The sequence below is a fragment of the Eretmochelys imbricata genome, chromosome 8 (genome assembly GCF_965152235.1).
Source record: "Eretmochelys imbricata isolate rEreImb1 chromosome 8, rEreImb1.hap1, whole genome shotgun sequence".
NCBI lineage: Eukaryota > Metazoa > Chordata > Testudines > Cheloniidae > Eretmochelys > Eretmochelys imbricata.
In genome coordinates, this window is record NC_135579.1 from 46155729 (window position 1) to 46163129 (window position 7401).

Consider the following 7401-nt stretch of genomic DNA (forward strand, 5'->3'; position numbering starts at 1 on the left):
TTTGGTAAACTAAATAGATTAAGGGGTGACTTGATCACAGTCTAAAAGTATCTACATGGGGAACAAATATTTAATAATAGGCTCTTCAATGTGGCAGAGAAAGTTCTAACACAATCCGACTGGAAGTTGAAACTAGACAAATTCAGACTGGAAATAAAGTGTAAATGTTTAACAGTGAGAGTAATTAGCCATTGAAGCAATTTACCAAGGATTGATGCTCCATCACTGACAATTTTAAAATCAAAATTGGGTGATTTTCTAACAGATCTGCTCTAGAAATTATTTTAGGGCAGTTATCTGGCCTGTGTTACACAGGGGGTCAGACTAGATGATCACAATGGTTCTTTCTGGCCTGAGAATATCAATCTATAAATATGAATCTGACAGCTAGGGAAGGGCCGGATTAGATTTCCAAGATTACTCTGCTCAGCTACCATGTAGGCACCTAATGGAAACAGCCAATGGGAGTTAAAAGAAAAAACAAACCAAACAAACACACGATCTTAGTGTTTTATCCTGCTGCCCAGTACCATAGAAGCAGAGCACCTTCCATGTGAAATCCATACCAATAGCTAAGGCCCTAGTGGATTTCATGGAGTCTCTGGCACTGCTACTTTCATGCGGTTGGGAAAATCTGTCCCTGAAATCAGCATGACCAACTACAAGTGTTTGCTAGAAGGTATAAACCCAGAAACATCACTTTGGCTTAGACCACCATCGAGAAGATTTTATGAATTGGCGTCACCAGATAAACTGGATGAACATTAACCATGTGACATTTAGGACAAAAGGCCATGTCATGCTGCAACACTGGCAACCTCCCCGCATTCAAAAGTCCTGGATCAGATCTCCAGAAATCAGGAGTTTGACTTAATTTTGGCCTTAACGCTTTAGTGTGAACATTGTCACATTTCCACATAACCGTGAGAGCTAGAGACTTGCTTTAAAAAAAAGGATGCATCCACCTGTGGCCCCTGGGGCTGTAAGAAAAAACAAACAGAACCCCCCTTCCCCCCCCCCACCAAATATCATGAGTCTTGCAGTAAAGTCATGAGTTGGCAATACCGCCGCTGGGAGATATTAGAGAGACGATGGTGTGCAAGATGAGCAAGTAATTATTCTGCTACCATTAGGTAGAGCAATCAGATCAGTTTTGAGAGCACCTTATTAAAAAAATAGGGTCAACACAGGAGAGAAAATGGCACTAAAACGAATGTGGTGTCAGAGGTTGGGTATGCTGAGGCTAAAGAACTAAAGCAGAGAGAGGCTAAATTGCAGAGAACCAGTGGTGGAGGTTATGAAGAGGGCAGGGAGAGATTATTCACTTGTTAAGAAAAGAACAAGAAGAAATAAGCTTATGCAGCAGAAGGGAAAATTAAATATTAATAAGTTGGAGTGCAGGAAAGTAGGAAGAGTTAATCAATGGAACGAACTGCCAAGGGAGGCTGGGGACTCAGCATTACTGGAGAGATTGCAGGCTGAGCCCCTGTGCCAGCAACAGAACTCAGTCTGTTGTCTCGATATTCCCGCCGTGCAGAAAGGGAAATCTGAACACACCGCCGAAGCCTGCAGACCTTGGAAAGCCAAGCTAGTGCTGCAGGGCAATGGATCAGCTTCTCCAGAGGCATCAGGGTGCAGGCTTTAATGCAGCACCACGCGTCCAGCTGACTGGCTGCTGGAATACCAGTGCTGCTCCTCGGTCACTGCCTCTGGCTCATGCCTTACAGCAGATAAACACCAACTGGTTCAACTACCCTCCTATCCATCTCTCTCAGGGCTGCTCTACACTACACAGTTAGGTCGAGGTAAGGCAGGTTATGTCGACCTAACTATGTCTGTGTCTCCCCTCCAGACTTGCTCCCGCTGATGTAAGTGCCCTACAACACCGACATAACTCCACCTCCCCCGAGAGGCATAGGTCTTATATCGATGTAGTTAAGGTGACTCAGGAGCTGTGGAATTGACAAGAAAGCCCCTCCCGCCCCACCCAGGCTCCCCTGGAGAAGCCTGAGGGTCCCATTGCTCACCCCCTGCTGGGAGCCAGGCAACCCTGAGCTGTGAAATTGACACAGCTGGCCGGCTCCCTGTGGGGAGCAGGCAGTTGGGGGGGGGGAGAAGGGGAAGAGGGTCAAAAAGCTCCGAGTGGCTTCCCCTGGCTCCCAGCAGGGAACAATGGGGGGCAAGAAGCCCCAGGCAGCTTCCCCCACTCCCTGCGGGCAATGGAGAGCAGCGGGGGCAGCCTACCGTTAGCCCAGGAGCCTGTGGGGCAGCCAGGCTCCTGACAGGGAGCTGCCGACAGAGTTGAGAGATTGGGCTCTCAGCCGCCCCCTCCCCACTGCCCCTCTTAGGTCGGTGGAAGTGTCCCTGGTGAGGATGCACACCACTGAAGGAATGTTGATATGAACCACCACAATAATTACTGTGTGGGCTATAAGTCAATCTAATATAGGTCAACTTACAGTTGTAGTGCAGACATACTCTCAGTCTCTGCTATGTTCTCTGAATTCCAGCAGTCATGGACCATGATGCCACTGCGTTAGGTGCTGTACAAACAAAGAACAAAAAGATGGCCCTGCCCCAATGAGCTTCCAGTCTATATTCTGGCACCATTATCGTCAGGCATTTACCAAGTTACCCCATGGTCAGCGTCTTTTGTGAAAAATCCACCTCTCTGAGCAACGTGGTTACACCGACCTAACCCCCTGTGTAGACAGCACTATGTCAGCGGGAGAGCTTCTCCCATCAACACAGGTACTGCCTCTCGGGGAGGTGGATTAACTACGCCGACCAGAGAGCTCTCTCCCGTCGGCTTAGAGTGTCTTCATTAAAGCACTACAGCTGCATCAGTGCTGCTGCACCAAGGCCGTGTTTTAAGTATAGACTTGCCCTCAGGCAGAGAGAACACCTCTACATGTCTCCAGTCACAGCAAATTTGGAGGGAGCTAGTCTTAATAAATCCCCATAGGAATGTTGCTGGCACCCAGTGCCAGAGGCGAACAACAGCGGGGGTTCGTTAACCCGGTGTGCGTCACCCAATAATCACAATGGGGTGGAGAAGCAGAAAAGTTTATTTGCAGCTGCAAACAAGGTACAGGGAGAATAGAATCTCAGATCCTGCACACAGAGCAGGAAGTTACACAGGCTTTTATACATCCTTTCTTCAGCATACTTATCCAATAGCAAGCTGCTCTAAGTATCCATATAGCCAGCCAATCCAGTTACCAGCTAGTTCTCTGTACCATCTGTTAAACCATACATAAAGCTGATTTATTCAGCATTGTTCTTCCATATCTGCCCTGTTTGGCCTTGTTTAGTTTCAGGCAGTCTGACTCTGCAACATATTGTTGCAGATCCTCAGCATAACTGCTGTGAGTGCCTTCAGGCGGGGGAGGGGGCCAAGGACACTTGGGCCTAGTGCAAGGAGGCTTCATCGACACTCGTGGTCTTCCATCCCCTCGAGTTACCTAGTGGCCATGCCCAGTATCCCCAACAGGAACGTTGCTCCAATACCGTAAAGAACAAGAATGGAAGGTTTTCGATATTTGGGCCATACGTGAGCTTGGAAAGAGCATATTTTTAACCAGTGAGTGTTGATTTCCCCAGACACACACAAACCAATGAAAAATATTTCCATCAATAATAGATGAAATGTACAACTAGGCAAAGTAAGAGAAATTCTGCTTGAGAACTTAGAGTTTGATTTAACTGGGCAGTGAGGCACAAGACCATATAAGTGACTTGACCGCAAGTCACTCTGGAGGGCTGGCTAATCTGAGAGTTGAACCCAGATCCCTGGCCACTAAACTCTCCTGCGTACAAGGATGCCCATCCTGTACTCAGTCAAGCTGTCTCAGCCACATCTACTTGCCTGGCTTTTCCTCATAAGTAGACTACATTTCTGTAGTCTGTTGGAGGGAGTGGCTCCTCCCCCTCTGGGTCTGTGGGCAGCAATCTGCCCCACTACATCTCTGGGGGTCGCCTGACGTGGGGAATCAGCGGGGCGATGGGAGACGTCAGCTCGGGCCTGTGATCAGGGCCGACCAACAAACACAGTTACAGAGCTGAGCCCCTGGTTGGGGCAGCAAAGAGTCTCTGTCTCAGGCCTGCACTCATGCTGAGCGGCAAACAGTCGGGCCTCCTAGCTCTGGCAGAGGGCCGACAAGCACAGGCTTCTTGCCTAAGAGAGGGGGAGACGGACACCCACTCCACTGGTGTGGCAGGGAAGACGCTGGCTCACCCACTCCACTGCGTCCCGGCCCAAGGCCCTAGCAATGGCAGAGCGGTCTGCCACTGGGTCAGTGGGGATCCTGACCGCGGCACGCTGCCTCACTTGCTGGCAGCATTGCAGCCAGATTGGGGTCAGCTACCCCTGGGGCACTTCCCAACTCCCCCTCCAGACATACGTGGCTCTGCAGAGGGTCATCAGGGAAGAAGGCCTCTGTTAGCACCTGCAGCTCCTCCGTGCTCAGGTCTGTAAATGGCCCTGGTCAGCCCTCAGCACCCTTGGGGTCTGCAGCAGCCTCCCAGCTCAGGAGCTCACAGCAGCTATCTGGATTCTCTGGCGGCTACCTCCAAACTGAGATCTCCGGCCCGCCTTTTGTACTTCCGGTCCCGCCCAATAACTGCCAGCAGGAGGGTTGAGTGTGGCGTGGCTCCGCCCACCAGGGTTCAATAAGGGGCTCCTCCCCCTCCAGGTCTGTGGGCGACTAATCCGCCACACTATGATCTCCCAGACAATGATGCAATGTCAATCATCTTGCACACACGCCTGCTGGGCTTACATTGCCCTTAACTCCAGTATCTATTTGGAGAGTCACTCTGTGTTTATTTATTTCCAGTATCAAACCAATTTTTTGTACACAACCCCTTGGCTGTGAAAGTGTACTGTGACCCAGCAAAGAGCTCTGTTTCTGCGTCACTGCTTTCTTCTTCAACTATATGCTTTTATATGGGGGTACCTATATATTTGCAATTTGCATACAAAGCAACACACCTTTGCAATATGGTTGCATTTAATGGCCCTTTGGCGACTGCCCATAGCAAAAATCCCCAACTGCTGGAGACGGGACACTACATGAGACAGGCTCTGAGTTACTACAGAGAATTCTTTCCCAGGTGTCTGGCCGGTGGGTCTTGCCCATGTGCTTAGGGTCTAACTGATCGCCAGATTTGGAGTCAGGAAGGAATTTTCCCATAGGTCAGATTGGCAGAGACCCTGGGGGGTTTTCACTTCCTCTGCAGCATGGGGCACAGGTCACTTGCAGATTTAAACTAGAGTAAATGGTGGATTCTCTGTAACTTGAAGTCTTTAAACCATGATTTGAGGACTTCAGTAACTTCAGCCAGAGGTTAGGGTCTATTTACTCCTGAGGGCAATCTGCACCAAAAAATTAAAAATTCTGCACCTAAATAAATAAAAATTCTGCACACACTATTTTAAAATTCTGCAAATTTTATTTGTCAAATAAATGTAGAGGCTCCAGCAAGGCATTGGGGAGCACAGGCCACTGGCTGCACAGAGGTAGGAGATCACAGTGCAGATCCAGCCCCAGGGACACAGAATCAGCTGTGAGGCTGCACCTAATCCTGACACCGTGCAAGGACTGGACCTGCCCCAGAACCACCCCAGGGCCCTGCCCCTCCATGCCAGGTGCACCAGGTGTGGGCAGGCAGGCTCAGCAAGGCAAGATCCAAGTGTGGAGGGGTTTAGTGTGGGAGGATCCAGGTGTGGGTTGAAAGGGTTTTGTGTGGGGCAATCTGGGTGTGGGCAACTCAGTGGGGGATCTGGGTGCAGGGGGGATCTTGATGCACAGGGGCTTGTTGGGGGGTTCTGGGTGCAACAGTAATGGGACTCTGTGGGGGGGTCCAGGTGAAGGTGGTTGGGGCTTGGTGGGGTGGAGATCTGGATGCTGGTGGCTTGTTTGGGTGGTCCAGGTGCAGGAGGAGTGGGGGTCATGGGGGGGTTGTGAGTGGGGGAGGTGAGGCTCGGCAGGAGGGTCTGGATATGAGGGGATCTGGATGCACGGCGGTTGGGTGAATGGGGGAACAGCTCCCTGTACAGCGATCCCTCCCTCTGCAGCTGAAGAGCAATGGGTGCAGGAAGGGGGCGGGGAGAGTTTTCAGAGCTTCCTGCAGCCAGGGGAGAAATCTGGGGGTGGATCTGACCTGGCTCTGGATGCTGCACAGGGGAAGAGGAAGTCCTGTCCTCTCCATCCCAGCTGGGACTAGCAGCTGAGCCTGGCGCAGGATAGGAGCCACCAGCTGGTTCTTCCCTAGTCCCACCTCATGCCCCACAGTGATTTGCCTCTCTTGCCGGCTGCCCTGGGCCCCTGAAACATACTGCTGGAGAGGGTCACATGATAACTCTTGTGGCTTCCCTTTGCTTCCCTGTCAGAAAGTCATTTTGCTGCAAGGAAGCAAAAAATCTGCGGGGGACAAATTCTGCGCATGTGCAGTGACACAGAATTCCCCCCAGGAGTATCTATTACAGGAGTGGATGAGTTCTGTGCCCTGCAATGTGTAGGAGGTCAGACTCGATGATCATGATGGTCCCTCATGACCCTAAAGTCTATGAGTCTATAATTCATGTACAACACTGCAGACCTATGGCTGGACACCTTTGTGTTGATTGCTTCCACGTTTCCCGCAAACAAATCTAGTCTCTAGTCTGTGGCCTAGTGGACAAAGCACTGGATTGGAACTACATCACTCAGGGGTGTGGATTTTTCACCTCCCTGGTTTCCATTCTCTGCATTACCACTAGCCTGGCTGGATGACCTTGGGCAAGTCACTTTCCCACTCTGTGCCTCAGTTTCCCCATCTGTAAAACTGGGATAATGAAACCAACCTTCATAAAGTATGTTGAGATCTGCTGATGAAAAGCACCATACATGAGCGAGGTATCATTATTCCATCGCTATGCTTCGGTGTGCATTTTTACTTGGAGGTGCTTCTTTCTAATACTCACTTGGGAAACAGGGGAGCCCTGCAAACATCCACTGGCCTTATCTTCCATCCTGATTTTACAGAGGTGTTTCTTTTACTTTTTTTTCTTTATAATAAAAATTCTGTTTTTAAGAATCTGATTGGGGTTTTTAGTGTCCTAAAAACCCCAGGGTCTGGTCTGTGCTCACCATGTTTACTCTGAAGCCTCCCCAGGAAAGGGGGTGAAGGGGTTTGGGGGGATATTTTGGAGAAACAGGAACTCCAAGTGGTGCTTTTCCTAAATCTTTGTCTAACTCGGTGATGGCAGCAGTACCGTCCAAGGACAAGGAAGAATTTGTGCCTTGGGGACGTTTTTGACCTAAGCTGGTAGAGATAAGCATAGGGGGTCTTTCATGCAGGTCCCCACATCTGTACCCCAGAGTTCAGAGAGGGGAAGGAACCCTAACATGAGCGGTT